The sequence below is a fragment of the Panthera tigris genome, chromosome B2, assembly GCF_018350195.1.
Source record: "Panthera tigris isolate Pti1 chromosome B2, P.tigris_Pti1_mat1.1, whole genome shotgun sequence".
In the NCBI taxonomy this organism is placed as follows: Eukaryota; Metazoa; Chordata; class Mammalia; order Carnivora; family Felidae; genus Panthera; species Panthera tigris.
The window spans coordinates 39,764,013-39,789,710 of NC_056664.1; the positions used below are offsets into that span (position 1 = coordinate 39,764,013).

Consider the following 25,698-nt stretch of genomic DNA (forward strand, 5'->3'; position numbering starts at 1 on the left):
TGTCCATGGCTCCCACTTCACTCGGAGTAAAAGCTGAAGTTCCACCCTAAAAGGCTCTCTGTGATCTGTCCGCACATCATGGGCCCCTCTGACCCCATCTTCCCCTACTTTCTCACTTGTTCCGCCTGATCCAGCCACACCCGCCAGCCTCAAACACCTCACGCTCCCACCCCTGGGCCTTTGCACTGGGATGCCCCTCGGTCTGGGATGCCCCTCCCCCAGACACCACTCATTCCTTCACCTCCTCCAAGGCTCGAATGTGACCTTACAGAGACCTTCCGTGACTAACCTGTTTGAAACTGCCAAATTCCTCCCTCCCTCCCCCCTCCATTCCCTATGCCCCTTCCTTCTTTGTGTTACTCCATAACACTTATCATCATCTTAAATATTATGCATTTTTGCTTGGTTCTTTCATTCAATGTCTATCTCTCACTAGGAATGCAAACTCCCCTGAGGGCAGGCATTTTGTCTGTCTTGTTCACTGCTCTGCCTTCAGCCTTTAGCCCAGGGCCTGGAACACGTAGATGTTCCACCAACGCGCACAGGGAATGATTACTATTTATGAAGCAGGCACTGGCAGTGCGGCGACAAGCTAGCTGTAGTCCCTGAGCTCAGGGAGTCTACGGTCCAGTGAATGTTATAACCCGGGGCCTGCAAGAGTCCAGGGAGGGCTTCCTCCACCTAGCATGTCGGCCCTGGTCGTTGACGGGTCACAGTAGGATGGGGGGCTAAGGCCCCCAGGCCTGGTGAGGAAGCAGGGAGGAAAAGACAGAGTGAGTCCTGTAGCTGGGCCCATTCTGTCCCTAGCTCACTGAGGGACCCTGGCACCTCCCTTCTCTCAGCCTCTGTCTCCCTGTGCACAAAATGAAAAGGTTGGGCCAAATGATTTCTAAGCCCCCCTGCCCCACTAAAACACTCCCTGAAAGGTGCAAAGCCCCCAGGGATCCCCAACTCCATAAAGGTTCTGGCGGAGAGTCCCATCTCCAGGGTCTTTGCAAGAGGCAGTATGACTTCCTCTGGTTGAGCAAGCATGAGCAAACAGGGCAGACGCGAGCTTAAATCCCAGCTTTGCCGCTTCGCTGTGTGACCTTAGGCAAGTCACTTAACCTCTCTGAGCTTCTGCGTCCTCATCTGTGAACAGTTTCTACTTCAGAAGATTGAGGGGCATGTTAAATGAAGATAATGTGTCTTGCACAGTGCGTGGCATTTGGTAGGCAGAGTGGGTGAGTGAAGAATAATCACACGAGGCTGGCAGGGTCAGCTGTAGTGTAGACCAGAGGCCAGAGCTGCACCCCAGGATCCTGAGAATGAGACCCAGAGCTCTGAGAGGGGAGGGTAGCAAAAGAAAGCAGCATAGCCTAATGCCAGACATGAACTAAGTCAGCATTAGTGGAAGGTACTGGCAAATATTCAGCGAAAATCACTGGATCATGGACATAATAATAATTTGCATCTATTTGAGCATTTCCTGGGCGCTGGGCACTGTTCCAAGCACTTTAACCTCAAACAGCCCCATGAGGCAGCCTTGGTCATTATTCTCCTTTTATGGATAAGGAGAAGCTAGAGGCCCAGGGAAGTTACGTGTCTGACAGAGACAGAGATGGGACCCCAACCAATTTGGCTCCCCAGCCCGTGTGGGCAGGGGTCGGGGATGGGCGGGGGCGGAGGGGACTGCTGTGTCTGTGCAGAGCTGGGAAGCAGCCTGGCCCCCGTTGCACGTCTGGTTGGCCCAGGGCCAGGAATGGAGCCCACCAAGCCACATGACCCCCAACTCAGGGCTCCCTCTACCACCATGGATGTTTCCTTGCAGAGTGGGTCCACGCCATCCACCTCAGAGCTCTGCCTACTCAGGGACCCTTACTCACCTTCCTTCCTCCCTTCTCTGCCCCACCCCCGCCACCCGGCCAGGAATTAGCAAAGGGGCTGCCTTAGCCCCAAGCGTCTCTCCAGCTCCCAACAGGACCGTCCCCAAGGAGAAAAGAGCAGTCACCACCACCACCACCCCCCGCCACTCCCCCCTTTCTCTGTCCTGCAGCGGGGATACAGCTGCTGCCTCCACCCCTTTCCCGTGCTCCTAAAGAGTGGTAGCCTGTCTTCCCCATCACCAACTCCCCACCCCACCCCACCCCACCCCCCCCCCCCCCGCACTGCAGCCCTGCAGACCTCCCGGGCTCTGACCCCAGCCCGGCCCGCTGCCTGCAGCTGCACGCCCTGCACCCCTGCATGCTCACCCACGCAGCACTGGGGAGCCTGCCCCTCGGGAACAATCCGACTTCAGTTGGTCCCTGCTGGGGGGCGGGGGGAGCGGCACGGGGCCTGGCAGTGCCAGCCGGCACGGGGAGGACTGGGGGAGAACGAGCCCCTTGTTGCTCCGACAAAGGGCTGGGTGCCCGTCCCAGGCTGGGCCAGAGCTGGCTCTGCTACAGGAGAACCTGGGGTAAGTCCGGCTCGGCCTCTCACTGGCTGCGCCAGCCTCAGTCTGCTCATTTGTGAAATGGAGGCAGGAAGAGCCTCCTGGGAGGGGGATGTCGGAGAATGGTGACCCGCGAGGCATCTGGGCGGTGAAAGGTGCTTGTAGCCTTAGCCTGTCCACTGTCCTCTGACAGAGGGTGGCTCGAAGACCGGCAGAGTGAGCCTTCCCCTTCCCCCACCCCCGTTGTCAAAGCCGTCACCCCAGTCACAGGGCTGCTTCCTCCCTCTGTGTCCCAGCCTCCTCCCCTGACCCTGCCTGGGTCACTCTGACTCTGAGCCTGGCCTGGGTGGGACGGGGACAGGGCTAAGGGAGGGACTTGAGGGGATCTGAGGGCAGACAGAGGTGGCCCATATAGCCCCTGGGCATGCTAACCACTCCCTGCCCAGCCCTCAAGCACACCTGCTCACTCTCAAAGCCATTCATAAGCAACCCCCACCCCGCGCCGGTGCCCGGTCTGGCCGGGAAGAACCGGGAGTAGGGACACAGGAGAACCAAAAATGACCCCCGAACCCTCCCCACCATTTGACCTCCAGATCCACCAGGCCTGGGAAGGGGTCCACCATTCATGCATTCGGTAACACCAGGGGCCTGGAGTGCCTGCTGTCTGCAGACACCAGGGCTACGTGCTTCCCTGAAGAATCTTCTCCCCTGCCCCCACCCCCGAGTAACACCCTCCTCCTGAGGGGACCAGGGGGGTCTAATGCCCCAGAGAACTCCTGCCTCTCCCCAGTCCTATAGAAAATGTGGCAGGGACTGAAGTTTTAGCCAAGACAATGAGAGCCTCCCCTCTCTGCGCCCTCAGAACCCACGGGCTTTCCCCACCACCCCCCTCCCGCTGTTCACCCAGAACCTCCCACGTAACTACCCCTGCCCTAAGCTGAGTCTGGGTTCCAGCTTAGTGTGACCAAAATGAGCTTCCCCGTACAACAGATGCGGCTGAAGCAACCTCCATCCACCCGCTGTGCCCATACTGGCTGGGTGACTGGGAAAGCCACTTAACCTCTCTGTGCCTTGGTTTTCTCCTCAGCCAAATGAAGCCCATAAGGGCACCTGCCACTTGGGTTATTGTGAGGATTCAGGGAGACACCGTGGGTGCGTGGAACTCCCTAGCATGCCCTTAGGCATCCGATAACGGACAGGCACTGGGCTCCCCCTCAAAGGCCGTGCATGTCTCTGGTCAGGGCACGGCTGGTTTCATGTAAGCCTATGTGGGGGCCTCCCTCATCAGCCATTTACACCTTAGTATGAACAGGTTCAGAACCTTTCCTGAGGGAAAGGGGACGGGGGAGGGCAGAGACAGGGAAAAATCATGAGGGATAGGCAAGGAGACAGAGGATCCCAGCACAGGAGAGCCTCAGATAGAAAGAAGATCTCAGGGGCGCCTGGGTGGTTCAGTGGGTTGAGTGTCAGACTCTTGGTTTCAGCTCAGGTCATGAGACAGAGCCCCACATCAGGCTCTGCGCTGACAGTGTGGAGCCTGCTTGGGATTTTCTCTCTCCCCCTCTCTCTCTCTCTCTCTGTCCCTCCCCAGCTCATGCTCTCTCTCTCACTCTCAATGAATAAATAAATAAACAAACTTAAAAAAAAAAGATCTCAAAGATAGAGCATTGAATTGAAAAAGGAAACCTCAGAATTAAATGCACAGCCTGAGCCCGTTTAGACAGGACGTAGGTAAACATACAAAACAGATTCGAGAAGGATCAGAAGGTTTCTTGAATGCCTGCCCTGGGTCAGGAATGGTCTATGTGCTTTCGCAGGTCAACTCATCCATTCTTCACAACAACCCTATGAGGTACCTACTATCATTGCCCCCCAGCTTCCAGGGAGGAAACCGAGGCACAGAGAGGTGAAATCACTTGCCCAAGGTTACACAGCTGTTAAGCAGCACGATGGACACAACCCAGGCTGCCTGGTTCACAACCACTCTTGAACTTCTATTCTGGGCTCCCCCAACACCTCCCCCCCCAAATGTTCAGAGCAGTCACCTTTGGGGTAGGGAGTAGTAAACAGGGATTTTTTTTCTAGTCTCTCATTCTTACTTTTTTTGTTGTTTTTACATTTATTTATTTTTGAGAGACAGAGAGAGACAGCGTGAGCAGGGGAGGGGCAGAGAGAGGGAGATACAGAATCAGAAGAAGGCTCCAGGCTGTCAGCATAGAGCCCGATGCGGGGCTCGAACCCACGAACCGTTTGATCATGACCTGAGCCGAAGTCAGACGCTTAACCAACTGAGCCACGCAGGTGCCCCACTCTCATTCTTACTTTTGAAGCGCTTAAGTCTTACAGTGTGGCTGTGTGCTACTTGTGTGATTCTTTTACTACAAGGGGCAAAGAAAGCAGGCAGCTTCCAGCGTTTGTGAGGAGCCCGACCTGCTTCCAGTCACATGCAAAGGTACAGTTCCCTCGGTGCCACCCAGAGCCTGGCCTGAGCCCTGCCCTCCTCAATGCGATGGTTGTTAGGCCAGCCGAGGACCCTGGGTGAGGACGCCAAGTGGCCACCAGTGGGTCAGAAGTCACATGCCAGTTGGAGCTGAAGGGCCAGGACCCGGAGTCCAGCTCACTTCCCATTACAGCCCCAGACGTGCGCCTTCAGAGTGAGCGTGATCACGCAGCACCCCTCAGATTGCTCTTCGCTGAGCCGGGACCCCTCCGTTAATTGTGGGGCCTGACCTTCCCTGGGGATTTTTCTGCCTTCCAGGCAATCCTTGAAACCTTGGAACAGGAAGGGGCCCCCGGGGGGCTCGGTCGGCTGAGCATCCGACTTCGGCTCTGGTCATGATCTCACGGTTTGTGAGTTCGAGCCTCACGTCGGACTCACTGCTGTCAGCCCAGAGCCCGCTTCGGATCCTTTGTCCCTCTCTCTCTCTCTGGCCCTCCCCTGCTCACACTCTCTCTCTCAAAAATAAATAAAAAAACATTAAATGATAAATAAAAATAAAGCTTGGAGCAGGAAGCAGAAAGCATACACCCCATGACTCAGCAACGTCATTCCGAAGCGAATGCCCAACAGAAAAGCATCCATGTGTTCACTGGAGGACACGCGCTAGAACGTTCTCAGCAGCACTACCGGAAAACCCCAGATGTCCATCAGCAGGGAAATGGAGAAGGGAGCTGCGGTACATCACCACTGGAATGCTACTTGGGAATGACGGTGAGCCCACTCTTGCTACACACGGCACGGACGCCTCTTGCAGACAATGTTAAACAAAAGGAGCCACAAAAATGCGCACGGCACCTTCAATGTCTATGAAGTTCAAACGCAGGCAAGACACATCTCCTGTGTCAGGATACCAGATGGTCAAATAAATTCCGTGGTATTCTTCCTGGTGGATTGTTTTGTTTACAGTGAGTAACATGGGGATATGTCAGGTGACAAAAAGTAGGATGCAAAGTTGTATATAAAATTTGATCCGGGGGCGCCTGGGTGGCTCAGTCAGTTGAGCGCCTGACTTCAGCTCAGGTCATGATCTCACAGTTCACAAGTTCAAGCCCCACGTCAGGCTCCCTGCTGTCAGCACAGACCCTGCTTCAGATCCTCTGTCCCCCCTCTCTCTGCCCCTCCCCTGCTTACTCTCTCTCTCTCTGTCTCAAAATAAATAAACATTTTTTAAAAATCTGATCATCACCATGTACAAATATGCATAGAAAAACCTCTGGGGAGGAAATATATGAGTATCATGGACTTCTTTTGATGATGCAGTCATGAGTGATTTTCTTTTTACTTTCTGGAATGTTATTCTTTTTCTATAATGAACACATATGTGTTTCTAATCAGGAAAAAATATTTTACACTAATAATTAGAAATACGCCTATGGTGTACTTACTATAGACGATGTGCGTTCGAAGCACCTTTCATTTCATTATCACAATTACTTCATGACCTGAGTACCAGTATTCTCCCACCCCCCACCCCTCCCCACTTTACAGATGAGGAAACAGACACAGAGAGGTTGTGTTACTTGCCAAAGGTCACAGAGCTAATGAGTGGGGATGCTGGACCCTGGGGTTTTAAGTTAGGCCCCTCTGTCCTGGACTTGGGGGTAGGAGTTGCCACATTTTATTTTAGGGATTCCCACTGAAGAAGTCCCCTACAATCAAAGGGTTTCACTAGCTGATCTCTTTTGCCCAGCCCAGGGGCTATAGGGTGTCCGGGACGATGGAATGGTCTGGAATCCCCAAACACGAGCAGAGAAAACTCTGCCCTTCCTCAAAGGGCAGAGATAATTTCCTGTATTCCCAGAAAAACACATGTCTGGTGGCTGAAACAACAAAGAATGGGAGCCCAAAGGCCGGGATGCCTGTTTAAGCCATTTATTACTTTCTGTGCCTCTGTGGTCGGAAGAAGCTTTCTTCTGATCCAGGCTGTTACAAACCAGCAGTTGTGCGGGAGCTGCCCCGTGGAGTTGGAGGGAAATCAAACCAACCACTAAAGGAAGGCCTCCTGAGCAGGTGCTGAGGCTCCCGGAGGCAGGGGGAAGGACCCCGTGACCTCTTGCGTAACCTTTCAGCCTTGGGAAGGGAAGAGAGGGGAAGATTCCAGGCCCCAGGTTTGTTTTGTCTTCTCTGAGCTCCCTCTGGCAGAGGCAGTGGCAAAGGAAGGCCTGATGAATGAGGATGTGCACCACGATCCCTGTGCCTTGGGCCGTGGCCATTGGAAATTACCAAGGGGGTCACGGGTCCCTGCAGGGCCTGGGGGTCATCAACTGGCCTGGACTCAAAGAGAACTAGGGGTGGGCGGATGTCATAAGATTCCCAGGAGCCGGCAGTCCTGCCCGCAAGATGCTGTGAGAACTTGGCATCAGAAGGCGTGGATGTGAGTCTCCGCCTCGGGCCTGACTCGGTGTCTCAGCCTAGCCTCAGTCTTCCCATCAATCAAGTGGGGCTTACCAGCCGGAGCCACCTCTCCCAGAACAGTTGGGATCTAAGTTGGGATGCTGGGTATAGAAACCTCTGGCAAGGGCAGAGGAGACATGGGCAGGGGAGAGATGTCACCACTTTGTCACTGTTCACTGTCCCCTTGTCCATGCCTGTCTAGGGCATCCCTGAACTGTCTTCTCTTACTGCTCCTCTTAAGTTTCTTTTGAGAAAAGGGACACACACACACACACACACACACACACACACACACATCAAGACCCCTATGGGACTAGGGCGGGAAGGCCTTGGGCCAGCTTTTATAAGATTTTCTTTTCCAAAGCTTGTATATCACATAATTCACCGCAGTGCTATGGGAGAGACAGGTGGGTAATAATGATCCTAATTCCAGGTTTTAAGAGACCAGGAGCGGATAGAGCACTTAGCACGGTGCCCAGCACACTGGAGATACCTCATAATTCGGGTGGTTTGTCTGAATCTGGCCCAGTGGTTCTCTACATGTCATGAAAGGCCAAAGTGGGGCCCTCCTGCTTCCTCCAGTACTGAAAAAGAGAAAATGGAAACCACACTCACCGTGGGTAAGTGTCCACTGTTTGATCAGAAGGTATCTGGTACCAGGAGCAAGAATGAGGTTGGTGGTCCACGCTTTTAACATTTTTATTTTAAGGTTTTGGCCTTTTCCCCTTTATTGAGATGTCCTTTATCCCAGCAAAATGCACAGGTTTAAAGTGTAAGGCTTGATGCATTTTTACAAGTGTGTATGTCTGTGTAATCACCATCTAGACCAAAATGGAGAACGTTGTCATCACCCGGGAAAGCTCCCTCCAGGACCCTCCCCTAGAGGGAACGTCTGGTCTCACCTCCATCCCCTGGCTTGAGTGCCCACCCCCCCCACCCCCCCGCCTTGGACAGACATAAAGACTATTATGTAGGATGTGGTTCTCCCTGTCTCTCATGCAACATAATCACTCTGCCAAGTGCCAAGCCTCGGCACAGGCTGGCCAGTCCTCTGTTTGTGATCAGTAAAGACGGGGAACAAACAGTGGAGGAAACTAAAGCTCCAAAAGGGTGGTCTGCACGGAGCACCTGAGTGGCGGCACAGTCAAACTCAAACCCAGGATGTACTTGACTCTGGCATGCAGAGAGCCTGCCTCTAGTGAACCCACCGCAGGAGGCTGCAGGGCTGGTGGGGGGAGGGGGGAATAGGGGCTTGTTTTTAAATCTCTGAATAGGGGCAGGAGGCGGGGAGGAGGGAAAGGAAGGAGAGGGGAGATGAAGGGCAGCCACAGCTCCTGGCCTGCTCAGTGGCCGCCCGTGCCTGCAGCTCGGGCCCATCAGCCCCACGTCCCAGCGCACATCCCACAGGAAAGGGTGGGAACTGGTGCCTCCTGGCTGGCCCGCCTGTTGGCCCGGGGCAAGGCACGGCAGTTGTGCAGCAAATGGAGAGCCTTCAAAGGCGATCCCAGACCAGAGAGGCGCCAATCTTGTCCCAAAGGCACCAGCTGGACCCTGGCATGAAGCCTGCCCCAGGAAGACTGCCACTGAGGGACATGTAACTGGGAAGCATGGAGAGAAGAAACTAGAAAGGTCCTAGTCTGCCCTTGTGTTATGCACAGATACAGCCCAGCCACACATGCAGACCCTCTGTCTGCCTGTCTCTCTCTCTCTCTCTCTCTCTCTCTCTCTCTCTCTCTCTCTCTCACACACACACACACACACACACACATGCACACACACATGGTCATATCCCTCACCCCGCCCCCTCAGTGAGCAGCTGTCTCTCTCCTCTCTTTCCCTGGCTCCCCTGTCCCCATCTCGTCTGGCAGACACTTGGTCCACTTGAGCATCCTGCCTGTGGCTACACTGCTTTGTTCTCCAATTGTTTCCTGGCCACCTACCAGTCTCTGCAGGTACAAAGAAGCTTCCAGAGAAATCAGCTTTCTTTTTTTTTCCTTTTTTTTTTTGTTTATTTTAAGTGTATTTATTTTGAGAGAGACAGAGACAGCGCAGGTGGGGGAGGGGCACAGAGAGAGAGGGGAAGAGAGAATCCCAAGCAGGCTCCGTGCTGTTCAGTGCAGAGCCCGACGTAAGGCTCAAACCCACAAAACCACGAGATCATGACCTAAGCCGAAACCAAGAGTCTGACACTTAACCAACTGAGACACACATGCACACCAAATGTTTATTTATTTTTGAGAGAGAGAAAGAGAAAGAGAGAGCGAGCGCACACAAGTGGGGGAGGGGCACAGAGAGAGGGAGAGAGAGGATCTGAATCAGGCTCAGGCTGTTAGCAAAGAACTCAGTGAACCTCAAGACCATGACCTGAGCCCAAGTCAGACGCTTAACTGAGTGAGCCACACAGGTGCACCCCAGAAGTCAGCGTTCTTCTGAACCTCTACCCCATCCCACCCATCGGAATTCCCAGAACGAGACTCAGGGCCCCAGAATGCTGCTTGCCCAGTGACCCAAGGCATGCTCAATTATCACCTGTTCTCTCACTCAGCAAACACTCCTGAGTCCCTACTCTGGACCGGGCACTGAGCTAAGCATGTGACCCACATCAGATTATTTGTCCCTCACAAACATCTCACAGGACAAATAGCATCTCTGGCAGATAAGAAAACCAAGACTCAGAAAGGTTAAGTGACTTGTCCGAGGTCACATAGAGAGAACACAGTGAGGTAGGCATGCAAGCCTGGGTCTCTCTGAGGTGCATGACCACCACCAGTTTTTTTCCTGGGGAAGAAACCAGGGGCCAATAGCGAAGGTCCACGTAGGTGGATTATTGTCCCCCTAAACTCCCAGCACTGCCCCATGCCCCCGCCCGCAGTTACCCTCAGTGAATCTTACAAAGGGTTCCCAGAGAGGCCTGCACACCCCTCCCAGAAGCCCCCAAATGCAGGCCAGACCCCATCCGCCTGCAGAAAACTCTCTTTTCTCAATAGCTAAGACTGATCCACTCCCAGGGGCTCAAGAGATTAAGGTGAGAGATCTGGATCTCACGGAGGCAGTTACCATGGGCCATGAGGGGGCAATGGGGGGAGGGGGAGAGTATATCAAGCTGACTGGAGAGAAACACGATTACATGGACAGAGGTCTGGCCTGGACTGCAGCAGGGGCAGGAGGGGCCCCCCAGATCCAAAGGGGGCCGAAAGTCCAGGGCACGGACTCAAGATTGGGACGCCAAGGGTCCCAAGCCCCTGACCTCCCCTGCCCACGCTAGCCAGCCCACCCCCCTCTCCCTGTTGAAGGAAGACCAGCTGACCTTCTGTTGGGTGCTAGGTCAGCCCTCAGCAAGGAAGATGAGACCTGACGGTTTTGACGCCTGGGAATGAGTCTCTTCCAAAAGGGCTCCTTCAGCCCTGAACCAAAGCGTCCGACGCTTCCCAAGGGCACAGTGGGATTAGAAGACCTGCATTTGGCTGTCCCACGGCCCAGCTGTGAGCTCAGGCAGGTCCTGCCCCTCGCTGGGCCTTGGACCCTGGCTGATACCATGAGAGGGCAGGACGGGATCCCTGGCAGGCCCCTTCCTGCTCTGTCCAGGCACCCTGAGGCTCCGGGCAGCGTGGACACAGCCAAGGCCAAGTGCCCACGGAGCCAGCCTGCAGGGCCGGGAGCGGGAGAGCCAGGCACCGCTCCTCACTCTCACTCCCACTGCTGCCGCACACACACGAACTCCCTCTCCAGGCCTGTGGCAGCCTTGGGGGTCCGGCCTCTGCTTTTCTTTCTGCTCAGGAGACAGCAGTCCCACCCACCCGCACACCCTAGCGCTCTGCCCTCAACGCAGGCAAGGAAGGCTCTGTGACTCCGGGTGGGAGAGGATGCAGGCAGGGGGCAGCGTGCGGGCAGCACACGGAGTGGCTCCCGCCTCCCATCCGACTCCAAACCCCTGCCCTCCTTGCCCTAGGCCCGGGTCCACGGCACGCCCGACCCGCCAGCTCTGGCTCCGGCCCCTGCTCCTGGGGGGGCTTTCTCTGCATCCTTGCCGCCCCAGCCCCACCCCAGCCTCTCCAGTGCCCCGTGGCTTGGCTTGTATGCCACAAACGAACCACCGTTCGGCTTCCTCTTCGAGAGCTGAATCGGCCTCTGATTACTTTGGAAACAATCTCTTTGTAACTGAAGTGTCCAGTAAGACAGTGGCAGAGGGGACAGGAAAGGAAAGAAGGAAGGAAAACACCTATGAGTGTGGCCACGGCGTGAATGTACAGAGAGGGTGGCCTCTAGTCTCCCAGGTACAAAGCAACGGGAGTTCATTATTATCTGTACTGAGTGCTTCCTATGCACCAGGCACTGTTCTGAGTTGAAATATATTTCTGATTTAATCCTCAAAGCAAGCCCACCCACCTGTGAGGAAGTAGCAATATAGCCCCCATTTTAGAGAGAGAGCAACTGAGGCACAGAGAGGCTGACCATCTGCCTGAGGTCACACAGCTGGTACGGGTCTAGAAGTCTGCACACCCAGCCTCTGGCCCAGGCTCGTGAGTGCATGGACCATGGCAGTGTGCTAGATGCCCGTTTGAGGAGTCTGTCTGGGAAGGGCCTGAGGAGGCAGGTGATGGCAAACCCATTCGTGGAGGGGGGCCCTGGAGTAGGCAGGTGAGACAGGATGCCAGCCTCACTCAGCTTTTGTTCCTCCAGAACTATCCCCCATTCAGTCCCTGCCTGGCTTTGCCACTCACCAGCCGTGTGACCCGGGACAGGAACTTAATCTCCCAGAGCCTCAGTTTCCCCATCTGTAACACCGGATGGTGATAATGCCACCTCCCTCAGAGGAGGTGAAGGAGGGATCAAGGAGCTCAAGTGTGTGATGCTCCTGGCACCTAGGGGGTGGCCCATGAGTGTGTTAGTTCCCCAGCTAGGTGAGCAGTGCCAATCTGGCTGGAGTTTAGATGGGACAGGGCCTTATTAGGCCTCACCACTCAAAGCAGAACCCCCAGGCATCACCTCCCCTGGGAGCTGGTTAGAAATGCAGGCTCTCTCAGGCCAGCCCGGACTCACTGAATCAGAATCTGCTTCTTCACATAGCATTCTAGGAGATCTGATGGGGGAAGTCATTTGCAGCCTCCTGGGGGCTTGGTCACCTGGTTCCAAGTATAAAAGTGGGTGACGGGTGGAGACAGTGAGGAGGTGCAGGCCCCTGGCGGGAAGACATACTTGCAGGGACAGCAGGGCTCTCTTGAGCCCCACGGTGACCCTGAGCGCACAGCCCTGATTCTCGGGGCCAGGAGCCAAGGTGGAGGCAGGATCACAGGGCTCTGGGCTCCGGGCTGGCTGTGCATTTAACTCATTGCTGTGTGTTGTATAGAAGGCAGGGGGCGTGCCGAAGCCCCTGCAGGTGGCCTAGGAGATCTTACTGCCTTAGCTTTGCTCTCACCTGCCTAAGCCCCAAATCCATCTGAGCAACGAGAAGCTTGAGTCCTGCTCTCTTAAGGTTGACCAGGACCCACATCCCTGTCAACTGCAGTAATTGGTTACCTGCAATGTGCCTGCTGACTACCCCCCACCCCCTGCCCAAGCATGAAATCTACCACCCCAGGTTGCTGGGTGAAGCTCAGACCTCAGGGTCCCCCCCAGAGGCAGCAACACACAGGGGAGGCCATGCCCATCTCTGACGCACACACTCTCATAGGGCAACCGCAAAGCCCACCCTCTGTCCCGCCACACAGCTTCAGGTGGGGGCGGGACCCCTGTCCACCCTGCCCACAGATGGGTGATGGCTCTCACCTCTACACCTCCACGTTCAGTTCAGAAACACACACCCTACTGACCTCTTTCGCCACCGCAGACTGGACTGCCAGGGGCCCCCAGGCTCATGCGGGCTCCAAAGAAAGCCTAAAACGTGGGGCCAGAACCTCAAGCAGGCCTAGGATGCCCAAGAAAGACCCATAGATTAGGGGGATGAGTTGGGGCTGCTGCAGGGCATGTGATGTCATGGGTTCTGGAAAGGCCCTTGGCCCCAAAATATCTCCACTCTGGGTCCGGAAATCCCTCCCAACACTCTAAGAGTCCCTGCTGGGAGAGGCTGTCCCCTGAAGGCCTTGTAGCTCACAGCTCCAGAGAGGGAGAGGCAACAGACAGTTGGCTTGAGGGTGGTGAAAGATGGGCGGGGGAGGGTGCGTGCGGACAGACCATCATCTCGCCAGGGTGTCCTGATCAAGGGCGCTGAGCTCCAGCCAAGAGGGGGCACTCTGTCCCCCAATACCAGAAGGCTGGCTTCCTAGAAGCCAGCACCTCTTGGCCGGGAAGGGGGTCCAGCAAGGGAAGGGACATTAAGCACCCCCACCCCACATGCCAGGGGAAGTCAAGTCCCAACCCAACTGTCCCCTCGAGGGAGGCAAAGTGCTAGTGACCAGGAGGGGGCGGAAGCCCTGAGAGAAGCGAGGTGGGGGACAGGAGGGGAATTAACCAGCTTCCAAAATAGCACGGCTGGTTCTGCCTCGCTTCACCCTGTGCAATGTCTGGCAGCTTCTGCTTTCGGTCTGACTCACACCCGGTGGAGGCAGGACAGGGCGGCCGGTGGCGCAGACAGAGGCCGCGGGACAGCCACAGACCTTCCTCGGCTCACTACAGGCACCTACCCCGCTGGCCCTCCTCCCCTGCCCGTGCCCCAGGCTGGGCTTCTGGGGACATGAGTGGGGCACAAAACCAGGGGTTCCCTCGCCTGGGTCCTGTCCCACCCCTTGCCCACCCCAGGGCCTCCCCGGTGCTGGCAGCTGCCCCAGACCCCAAACTCAGCTTCACCTCTGTCCTGCCCGGGGACACTCCAGTTGGCCCCTCCACCCCTCCTCCAACTGGAAGATGCCCTGCCAGCCAGCCTCGCCCCCCACAAGTGAAATGTCCTCAGTGGCGACTCCACCGTGACTACCTACGGAGGAGTAAGCTTCGTACCCCTGCCCCGTCCCTGCCACACACGCAGGTATGGGAGGGACACCCCAGTCTCACTCTCCAGATTCGCACAGCAGCTTGCCTAACTTTTGTTTCTGTCCTCAAATGCAAGAAGCACCCTGCCGTCAGCGGGGCAGAGAGAGAGGAACCAAGTGCCCTGGATTTTGTGCATGTCGGGATGGGGGAGGGGCACATCCCTCCTCTCTCCCCCTTTCGTGATCTCCCAACCACCGCGTCCTGTGCCTCCCCAGCTTCCCTCCTGGGGAGGTGAGACGCCTCATACCTCTGCCCTGGACCAAAGTCGCTTAAGCTCCAACCCGAGCCACCCATCGAAAGCCTCATCATAAAGTCCACCTCTGGGGCCCACGCCAACGGCGTCTGTCCTCCCGGCCCTCACACCAGTGCACCAGCCCCAAGAGCGCAGCCACCTTTCTCTGCAAGCGGGGCAGGTGCATGGCAGACGAGGAGAGAATGTCAAAGGTCGTGAGGTTGGCCATCACAGGCGGACGAACTCCTGCGGCCCACCCTGACACCTGCGACCCGACCAAACCTGGACGGAAAGGCGGAGGGTGGCGGCTGGAGAGGGAGGTCAAGGAGCCGAGGCTCTGGCAGGCCCACCTGCCGCCCGGCGCCCCACCGGGCCCAGCACCTGCCCCATGCTCGCCTCCTGCCCTCCCCCCTCCACCACCCCGAAGCCTTACCTACGCACCACTTCCCTCTCTTAACTCTTCCCATGCCCTCAGCCCCATAAGGCTTCGGACTGCTGTGCGAATCTGCACGGTGGGAGCAGGAGTCAGCAGGGAGGAGGCCCCTCTCCAGGAAGCAGGCGCCGGGCAGAGCCCTCACCAGGGACACAGAAGGATGCCCTTGAATAAAATGCCCCCCCTCCCATTGCCCCGCAAATTGCATCCTGTTCCTCATAGAGACACAGAGGGAGGGCACCAGAAGACAACCACGTGGCAGCCATGGGGCCAGTGGCCCCAGGAGGGGAAGAGGCAGGGGCATTGAGAGAAAGGAAAAGGAAGTCAGAGAAACCACTACAATCACAGTCTCAGGATGCTGGGGCTGGGAGGGGACTCAAAGGTGGCTCCAGGCTCCGTGCCACCCAGCACATCCGTCCCGCCCTCTGGGAGCGGACGGAGCCCAGAGAAGTGCACTTGCCTCAGACGGGGCCTGGAAATGGCTGCCGGTGTCTGACCTACGGGAAGGACCTCGTGTGTGCTGGGTCCCTTTCCTCTGCTGTGAGTGCCTGGAGGGATCCTAACAGCTTCCTCTGCCACACAGTAGGAGCTCCTTAAGTATCTGTTGAACACAACGAAGGTGGCCCTGGCGACTGGCTCCAGGGGGCAGGGTCTGCCCGGGGCAGCTGAGAGTGGCAGCTTCGTGGGCCTGGAGAGAAGGGCGCTGGGGACACAGGGCTCAACAAGAGGCATACTCCAAGGGACTCCCAGGCCTGGGTTCGGTGGGTGCTGCTGAGGCCATCAGGGCTCCGGCCACACCCCCTGCCAGCTGCTGGCACCCGCTTCCATGTCAGAGCCAGCATCCCGTCTTCCCCCAGCAGCTCTTAGCCAGAGACCTTGCAGGGCTAGTGAAGAGACACCCATTCCCTCACCCCACTTCGTCCTGGGGTTCTACAGGGGCCCCCAGTGAGCCCGAGCCTCAGATGTCACAGCAGTCACCTGCTCCCAAACACACATTTTCTTGGCTTCCTTCCCTTCCCTGTCTATCCAACCCCACCTATTCTACCCCACTGCGGGCTCTTCCTGGGGTCACCTCCCAAGTAAACTACCTGTACCCACATCCTTGTCTCAGCCAGTGGGCCCTGAGGAGGAGGTTAGGACCTGTAACGGAGCAGCTAACTCGAAAGCTTAGAAAGAAAGGCCAGTAAAAGGGCCAGCCTAAGAGCCCAGCCACTGGGGGAGACTGGGTGCAGTGGCCAACCGTGCACCTAGAACTTTCCCGCCTGTTAGGGGTAAGACCTCCCTCGGAAGCAGAGTTGGCAAGATGGAGCGAAGAAGCAAGGATGCACCAGCGTCTGGCACATTCTATGACAAAGAAGCATCCATTCCAGGGGTGGTCGTGCCAACACGTGGTTACTGGTGGCAAATGCCAAGAGGGCTCGGGGCCCCGCATTGCCCCCCAACCCTGGGATGGACCAAAGATGGAGCTAGAGAACTCCAGCATTCCAGAACCTCGGCAGGCCCATTCATTCGATAGCACAGCTGTGATGTTCCATGCTAAGAACTATGCACTGGGGATGCCCGGGGAGGGGGGGGGCGCTTTGATACCACACTAAGAGCTTGTCTTTCCAGGCACGGAGAGCTGAACGTTCCAGATGTGTCCCTTACTGTCTGTGCAGCGTTCAGCAACTCACTTCACTTCACGGGGCCTTGGCGTCCTCATGTGCAAAATGCTGAGAATGCCCGTCTTGGAGAATTTCTGTAAGGATTAAATGTAAAACACCTAACACAGGTGCTCAGTAAATATCTGATGAACGGGCGGCTATGCATGCATGAGAGCACGGACAAGGTGCATGGGGATATAACGGATGCGTGTGTACGTGTATAGGTAGATGGATGCAGGGGAGGAAACAATAGTTGTCTGCAGTCTGATTCCCATCTGGGTCCATATCCTCTCTGCCAAACTTAACAACAAGAAAACGAAGGCCCACCACTCTCTGATTTATCGGCTAGAGAAATCTGTATCTCCGTGTATCAGGTTGACAAATTACAAGTAAGATCCTCCTGACGAGCCACACCGTGGGACCCAGTCGTTTTCTGAAGGGTGTAGAGAGCCATGTCAGAACAGGGAACATCCTCCGGAGACGTTCTCCATCGCGCCAGTACCCTGTGTGGTCCCGCCAGGCCCATATCCCATTCCTCAAAGGCTCAACTCCACCCAAGCCCTACCCCAGGGAAGGGGGGGGTCGGGAGCTGGGGAGAGGGAGAGGAGGCCAGACAAAGCAGGGCAGGGGAACAGGCCAAGACGGTGGAGCAGAGGACGCCAAGAACGTGTGGGACGTGTGGGAGGGGGTGAGCAGGAATCAGAGAGAAGGGGCTGAAGAGCAGAGAGAAGGGTTTATTGTCTTTGGAGGAACAGAGAAAGGAAACAGCCCTGAGAGAACAAGGGAGTGGACACAAAATGGGCTGACCAACAAAGAAAAGTCATCGCCTGCTCCATCACCCCCAATGGCACCCCGCTGTCCTCCAGAGTCCAAACTCCCTACCAGGCCTGGAGGCATCCAGGATGCCCTTCCACCACGAGCTCTGGGCTCAGCTGAGGAGGCCTCCTCGCTCCCTCTCCTCCGCCCCATCCCCCTTCCTTCTGCAGAATGTCCAAACATCGCTCATCTCTGGAAGCCCTTGGACGTGTCCACCCCTGTGGCCTCGGACGGAGCTGTATTGGCTGGTTGGTGGGAGCGGCATAAACAGAGAAAGCTGAGCCCCAGCAGAGTGGGGAGGGAGACAAGGCTCCGGGGCAGGGGGTGAGGGGGCAGTGGAAAAGGGAGCTTCCAGTTTCTCTCTTCCCCACCTGTCCCCACGGCCCAGCCATGGCGTTACACAATCTTGTGCTCACTGCAGAATGCCCTGTCCATTTTTAAGAGGGCTGAGGTGGCACTGAAGGAGGGGACCAGGCCGCATGCCCAGGACGACAGGGGACAAGGAGGGTGGGCCAAGGGAAGGGAGGAGCTTCAGCTCTGCCCAGCCCCAGGGGTCGGGGCTCGTGGGGTAGAAGTAGAGCTCCAGAGAGTGAGAAATGGGACAGACCCCATAAGAGTGGTATCTGGGCACCGTCCATCTTGCCCTGAGGGACATGGGCAGAAGCGGGACCCCCCTCGCAGCCCAGAGCCAGGCTGCCCCTCTGCAAGCTGCCCACAGCCTCAGAGGTCCCTTCAGGCTGGGAAACCTGAGGAGATGGGGCAGCTCAGGACGGACTCTCAGAATAGAAGCGGCTGGACGCCTTGGCAGCCCGCCTCCAGGGGCATCTAGATTGGGGAAGGGGGCCTTCCCCACCAGTCTGTGGAGCAGAGGAAAAGAGTGTGAGGCTCCAGGCCCCAGCCCTCGCCACGTCTCACCTCTACATTCCTGGGCCCTCCCAAGAAGCACAGGAGATACACGATGCAGGTGGAGCAGGGAAACTGAGGCACAGAGCTGTCTTCTAGATCTGGAGACCTGCTCTGCCCACTCAGCCACCTACATCATCCTTGAAAATTAACTACCACGCTTCTCCCAAGCACATGGGGTTCCAGACCGTACTGCTCCTGGGCCCCCTTCCACCCTGGGAACATACACTTTCCAGAAGCGGTCTGCCACAGTCCCCAAAGTTGGGCTGTGAAAAGAAGAAGGCAGGCCTGCCTTTTCTTAAACCCCGAGCTGGAAGCGAGTTCCAACTCTGGCCCCGAGGCCGCCCGGGCTCAGCCCTGAGCTCCACCGCTTGGTAGCTGTGTGACCTTGGGGAAGTCACCTTGCCCCTCAATGCCACGGTCTCCTCATATGAATGGGGGATAACGCTCCCTGCTCCTGTACCTCACACTTGGTGAGAAAAGCAAATGTATTCATTTGGCTCCTCAAGGGGCCGAATGGTCCCGGCCCCTCCACTCAGGACACACCCACCACCCCGATCACTAGGCCTCCTTTCCTCCCCACCAGGGGCCCAGTGGCTCGGGCCCTGGCAGGGGGTGCCGAGGAACTGAGGAGCCACTGCTATTGATAGAGCTGGTGCCAGGCCCATGGCGGGCACAGAGCCCAGGCATACAATGGGGCTGTGTGTACACCCAGCATTACCCTGGAGCAGAGCTGGGCAGGCCGGCATCTGGGGTCAGGCCAGGAATTAATTTCCCTGGAGAGGGCCTCCCCATCCCTCCCAGGCGGCACAGCCCCGCTGGGGGCTGCGTAGGAAGGCAGGCACCACCCACGCCCTCAGTGAGCCCAGGCAGTGGAATGGGGTCGTGCACAGTGCCGGGCACTGGGGAACAGGGACTCCTGGATCCAGCTGCCCCACTGGGCTGCTCACTCAGGAGGCATCTGGGACCCATTATGTATCTGGGGGCTGTGACCTCCCCTGTGGGCAAAGGGAAGGTAGTCTGAGGGGCCAGGAGAAGGTGCAAGAAAAATCTGCTGTGACCTCTCCCCAGACAGGGGGCCTCAATCCCAACACCACACCGCCCCACGTCCCCGCCACCAGCTTGCTGGGGCCCTGGGCTCAGCACCAAGGCCCCGGGTGCCCCAGGGGAGAGAAGCCGGGCTCACTCCCCAGGGGCATGAGTCACCAGCAGGGCTGCAGCTGGGATGGCAGAGCCGGTGGGCAGGTGGGGCCTCTCCCCTCCCCTCCCTGGCAGGTCTTCTCAAGCTGGAAAACCACTGGGCTGGTAACGGGGTAATGACCACAGCATCCCGGCCTGGGCCTCTGCAGGCTACTTCCTCCGGCTTAGGGGATTACGTAGTGCCAGGAATCGAGGCCTAGATGCCCTCCTGGTCCCCACACCGACTCCTATAGCTGCGGGTATGGACCAACTCCCGAAAACCCCCTGAGAGGGGTGTCAGACTGCAGATCAAGGCAGTCCCTTATCCCTGAGGCAGGAGGAGGGGGAACAGGGGCCTCTGGCAGGCAGGTGGGGGAAAGGAAGGAAGCCAGGCCACCCCATACCTCAGATTGTGGCCAAAAGGCAGAGACGGAAGGGCTCCTTTGCATGAAATCACTTTCCATTCTTCTCAGAGCCCTGGCGGCTCCCGGCAACAGGAGATAACTGCCCTTGCTCCCTCACTGCCACCGTTCACACCACCCCCTCACACCCAGGCAGAACAACACAAATATGTGCTCTGTGGGCAGCCGCCCACACTCCCAGAAGGTCACACACAAAGGTCACGGTGGCAGCTGCAGCCCAGAGGACACAGTCAGATGCCCACCCTTCCTCTCACACCCACAGGCCGAGCCCCAGTTCCAGCACATCATCTCCTGGGGGCCCCATCCAGAGACCTGCAGCACCCCAACCTTCACTTCAGGAGAACTTGAGGGGGCTCCTTCCTGGGGAGGGGAAGAGGAGCCCCCCACCCTCCAGCCAGGCCCACGTCACGGAGCTGTGTGCGGGCGTGCGTGTGTGTGGATGCGTGTGTGGATGCGTGTGACCTGCCCTGACAACCGAGGCTGAGAGCCAGAAGGGACCTTCTGAGGCTGAGCCTATCGCCCTCGTTTTATCAAGGGACAAACTGGGACTCCGAGTGAGGAAGGCTGAACCTGGACCCCAGAGCTGAGGGAGCCTAAGGCTGGCCAAAGCGGGGGACAGAGGAAAGGGTAGGAGAAGATCTGCCACCAAATCAGAGGTACTGCTCCTCTGGGATACTGCCCCGGGGCCACTCCATTCATTCATTTCAAATATTTCTTGAGTACCTGCTATGTGCCAGTGCTGTGGCAGGGGCCCCTCTGCCCCATCTCAGCCCTACCACCTCCCCCTGCATGGGTCACCTCCAAGAGCCAATGCCCATCAGATGACAAGAGGCCTGGGAAGTCACCCACCAGAGATTTCCTGGGCTATTTCTAGCAGGAGAGCCCTGTTTTCTGATAAACTTTACCTAGAACCTCGATATGTATGTAAAGCATGAGAATAAAGCAGCTCTGTGGGGCTGAGGGGGGTGGCCAGACCACCTGGCCTCCAACTGGGGGCCTCCCCCACGCGCTCAAACAGTCCCCAGATCACTCCCCGAGGCTCTGAGGAAGTCTCAAGACCAGCTTTCTCTGACCTCTTTGTGTTACAGAAGCCCAGGGGAAGCAAGAAATGTGTGCAGATCACACAGCTGAGGGAGAGCTAGGATCACAGCCCCCCTTCTTCGAGCCTCCAGGCCAAGCTCTCCTCCCTGACTCCCAAGGCAATGGCACCCCATCCCCCTTCCGGGAAAAGGACCCTGCAATGCGCCCCGCCCCCCACAAAATTTCACGGATTCAGTTCCCACCGTGTGCCCAGCAAGAATTCTATGGCCTGTGATCATATCTGTCTTGTAGGTAAGGAAATGGATGGTCACAAAAGTTAAGTGACTCATTCAACCCATGAAGGGGAAAGCCCACATCCCAACCCGCCTGTATGCTCTCTATCCCTTGCTGCAGCCCTGCAGGGATCGCCATCACGATGCCGAGGTTATAACCACTCTCTCCGGGCCCCACCCCTAGCTTCACTTCACGCAGAGAAAAGCTGAGAAGCCTCCTACCCAACTCACTCCAACATACAGAGGGGGCACACACAGAGCTTCTCATTAGTAATAACAACAACGAAAGTGGTAAGAAGGCCACCACCTCCTTATTATATAGCACTTCACACGTTATTCTGTTAGTCTTCAAAACACTGTACTCCCATCCTTGTCCCACAGATGAGGAAACTGAGGTACAGAGAGGATGACGACTTGCCCAAGGTCACGCAGCTAGGAAGTAGCAAAGCCAGGCCTGGGCGCCAGGCAGTCCAGCTGTATACCCATAACCACTGAGCCACACTACTCCCCTCTAACGTCTGCCGGCGTCTCCTCTGGTGGTGGCTGTCACAGGGGCCCTGGCTTGGGGCTTGCCTCCCTCCTCTGAGGTCCCTCTCTGCGGGCGTCAGAAGCCAGCTGGAACTTCTGAGCGGTGGACACGGGAAAGCCTACCTGGTAAGTACCATCAGCTCCTGCTGGGGGGCAGGTAACACTCATTCCCTGCCCCCCACAGGGGCTGGACCTGGAAGGATGAGACAGTGGGAGAGCAATCAATGCACAAGCACAAATAGGACACCTACTGTGTGCCTGGCTTCAAGTCGTGACAGGTGTGGGACATAGAGGGCTCTGTCCTGGCCCTCCTGCCAATGGCTCCAGTCCCCGGCAATGCCCAAAGGGGTCGCCCCTGCCATCCCTACCCCCTTCGGTACTGGCTGCACCAGATGTTGGCAACACTTAGAAACAAGGCTAAAAATAGACTCTATAATGAGTCAGCGCTAAGAATAACTCAGGCAAACAGTGTTGGGGGGGGGGGGGAGAGGACACTCCTCCTACCTCCCAACCCAGCCTGGCCCACCTCCCGGCCTCTCCTTTGGAGCCCACCACAGTCCACAGAGGGCCTAGGGGACTTAAACTCCCAACTGCTGAGTTGACGGGGACATGGGGGCACTCACACGCCCTCCTACCCTACAGGCCCGGTGGCCAGCCACCCTGGGCGAAGGCTGGGGGTTATCAAAGGGGTGAGGAGGGCTGGGGAAGACTACCCCACTCAAGGCAGACCTGTGTTGGTACCCCAAGATGCTTTGACCTTCTCTCCCCAACTTGAACACCAACTTCCCCACAGAAAACTAGGAAACCGTGCCCCCAGCTCCCTCCCCTCATGTCTCACTGCAGAATGGGTCCCAGAGTCAGCCAGACTGGCCCACCTCATAGGTGACTGGGGAGCTGAGACCAGAGAGGACAGTGGCACAGTAAAGGGCAGATATCCAGTGTGGGAGCTGAGTCAGAATCGAGGAGTCCCAACATGCCAGATCCCATGGCCCAGGGCCTTGCTCGGATTTCCCGTTGTTCTTCCCTCATTGTACCCCAGAAATGATAGAAATAGTTAGACTCATGGGTATCCGTACATGAGTTGAACATGAATAGAGCACAATCACATATGGTGTCAGAGCTGAACCTCTCAACAACTTCAGGTGATAAACCAGGTGATGAAGTTTCATGATACAGTTGAGGAGACTGGGACCCAGGAAACCCAATTAACTTGGGCCCCACAGCTAGGATGCAGCCTTATTGCCATCCATTAGCCGGGCAGGTAACTCCCTGGAGCGTGTGTGCTGGGCATAGCATCAATGGATGCCCAGAGGGAATAGGACACCCTCTAATGCGCTGGCAGCCAGAGGGGAGGGGCCAGAAAAAGGCGAGGGGCCTTCAGGAAGGGAGCAGCACTACATACAACATTTCTCTGAGAAGAACACAGGAAGGAGGGGATGTCATGGGCAGAGCACTGGCCATGAAACTCAGGAGCCCTGGGATCTAGTCCCAGCTTTACTAGAGATAACTGCATGATCTTGGGAAATCATTTCCTGGGCCTCACTCCAGGTCTCAGTTTCTCCATCTGGAAAATGGAGGTTTGAACACCAGCCCTTTGAGCTATCCTGCAGGATGTTGAGACCCCGTGTTAGAGGTACACAATGAATATCAGCATATCAAAGGCTCTGACAAGTCCTCCAGCAAAGAAAACCATTTTGCTTTTTTTGATTCCCACTCTCCCATCCCTGCTTGACCACCAAATCCTTCCATAGAACACATCTGGGGAAATCCTGGAGTAGGATTGGGGTCCCCTGGAGTAGATTTGGGGCCACCAATTCAAACGCCTATCAAGGCCAGCAGGAAACATGAAAGCTTGGAGCAGGCCCAAACAAAATGCATCAGGACTTTGAAGTTAGCTGCAAGCCCTGAAAAATTCCTGGCAGCTCTGGAGGGCGGGAGGTGGGGGGAGGTTCAGGGAGTTTAGCACCTCTGTTCTATGAAGTCCTCCTCAGGACCCACTCAGGCTTTTGATCCCAACTCTTCCTCAACAATCCTGTTAAGAGGGGCAAGAGAGAGAAAGCAAAACATGTCACTTGGCATATTGATTATTTTGAATTACAGGTACTTAAGAAACAACAGGTAGAAGGGGCTCCTGGGTGGCTCAGTCATTTGAGCATCGGACTTCGGCTCAGGTCATGATCTCGCGGTTGGTGAGTTTGAGCCCCGCGTCAGGCTCTGTGCTGACAGCTCAGAGCCTGGAGCCTGCTTCAAATTCTGTGTCTCTCTCTCTCTGACCCTCCCCTGCTCATACTCTGTCTCTCAAGAATAAATAAAATTTTTTTTAAAGTAATAAAAAAAATAAAGTTAAAAAAAAAAAACAAACAGGTACAAGAAGGGCCCTCTGACTCTCCTTCGTGTCCCTGAGAGCAGGAAATAAATCTCCCCGGTGAAAGGTACCCTCCCTGTACCAGAGGGTGGAGAGACATCCTTATCTCTAGAAACAGGGAATTTGGGGCCAAAAAGGCTGTATAAACAAATCTTGTTACTTCTTTACTAATTAGCTACCCTTAGCCCAAACCCCTTTGTTCTGTTCACTCTTCACAATTTGTTCCTTTATCTAAACTGCATAAAAGCTGCCTGCTTTGGTCACTTCTTTGAGCCTCATATTTTGGGGGGCTATGGTACATACAAAATGAAATTTGTTTTTCTTCTTGTTAATCTATCTTATGTCAATTTAATTATTAGACCAGCCAAAGAACCTAGAAGGGTAGAAGAAGAAAGTTTCTTCCCCTACAGTTTTGCTGTCCAGCATGGGGCTCTTCACCGGCTGGACAGTGCTCACTCCGGAAGCAGCTGAGAGACTCTGGGACCTTGAGCAGGAGCCAGCAGAAGGTAAATTTTCTTACCATGTCAGTCTCTTAGATCTCTGCTGGCTGGGTCTGGAGAAAGCAAAAGTGATCCAGTCCTTTCCATTTCTAAATATTTGTGTAAACTAGTTCCTTAGGTATAGGGACTCTGGTAAAAGTGTGTCGTAAATACTTTTGTTTTCTATTGATCCTCTTTCAACCAGAGATTGTCATTGTTTTCTTTTGTCTCTGTCTTTTGTGTCATTTGTCATAAGGAGGAGAACCATGGGTCTCCTTTCCTTTCGTCTTATTCTACGTCCTAAGAGCTTGGCTTTGTGACCAAGGAGAATATTCTTTCTGGTAGAAACCAGCAGGGACATGCATGGCCCGTCATACATTTAATGGCCTGTTGAACAGACTGGGGTTCCAAGACATGAGGAACCACAAGCAGCACTCTCTTTGTCTGACGATACCAACTCTCGGGGGAATCACAAGGGGGTCCCAATCCATTAAAGGCCTCAGTCATCTCAACCTGCATTGTCTTAATAGTGCTGGAAAAGTCTCATAACAGTAGCACCTACCTGGTGTCACAAATCAGCAGGTCTGTTACTAGAGACATCTAACGTTCCCAGAGACTCCATTTTCACTACATCATTATTACCACCTATGACAACAGAGGTCTTTGTTTTCTTAGAGTAACTCTGGGAATGAACTTTCTGGATCTTGCAAGGGCTGCAACTTTTGCACCCTCTTTAGGAACACCTCTAATGTCTATGTAAAGCTATGAAAGGGCTTATTGGTTTGAGTCACTATTAAGATTAATATAAGATCCTCCTCGTCAATGACAATGGATTCTTTGAATTGGACAAACTTCTATGTTAAAAAAAAATTAGAGAGCTCTCATTCTAAATAATGGTCTTATTGGTACCTATGGATAGAGCAAATTAAAAAGAAGATACAAAGGAATATGGTGGCTAGCCTTAAGGACTTCTTTAACAGCGTGAAATTACAAAGCCCGTTTTGTCTCTACTTGGAGAAGATCCTACCAAATTTAAAGAAGAGTTTGAAGGATTAGTGGTCATTCACAACCCCCCTCACAGGGACCTCAACTGGCTGCTATGGAACGATCTTCCC

At 55.6% G+C, this 25,698-nt stretch overlaps 1 protein-coding gene across 4 annotated transcripts in view; it reads right to left on the reverse strand.

Annotated features, from left to right (window-relative positions):
- Positions 1-25,698, reverse strand: part of TFEB (transcription factor EB) — a 54,728-nt gene that overhangs the window by 7,687 nt on the left and 21,343 nt on the right. The window contains exon 1 of one of the 4 annotated variants that reach the window (XM_007085207.3): positions 14,936-16,494. The exons of the other annotated variants lie outside the window; for them this stretch is intronic. The gene's annotated coding sequence lies outside the window, so the exon portion shown is untranslated. Of the gene's footprint in view, positions 1-14,935; positions 16,495-25,698 lie in introns of those variants that run through there. 4 annotated transcript variants of the gene reach the window in all.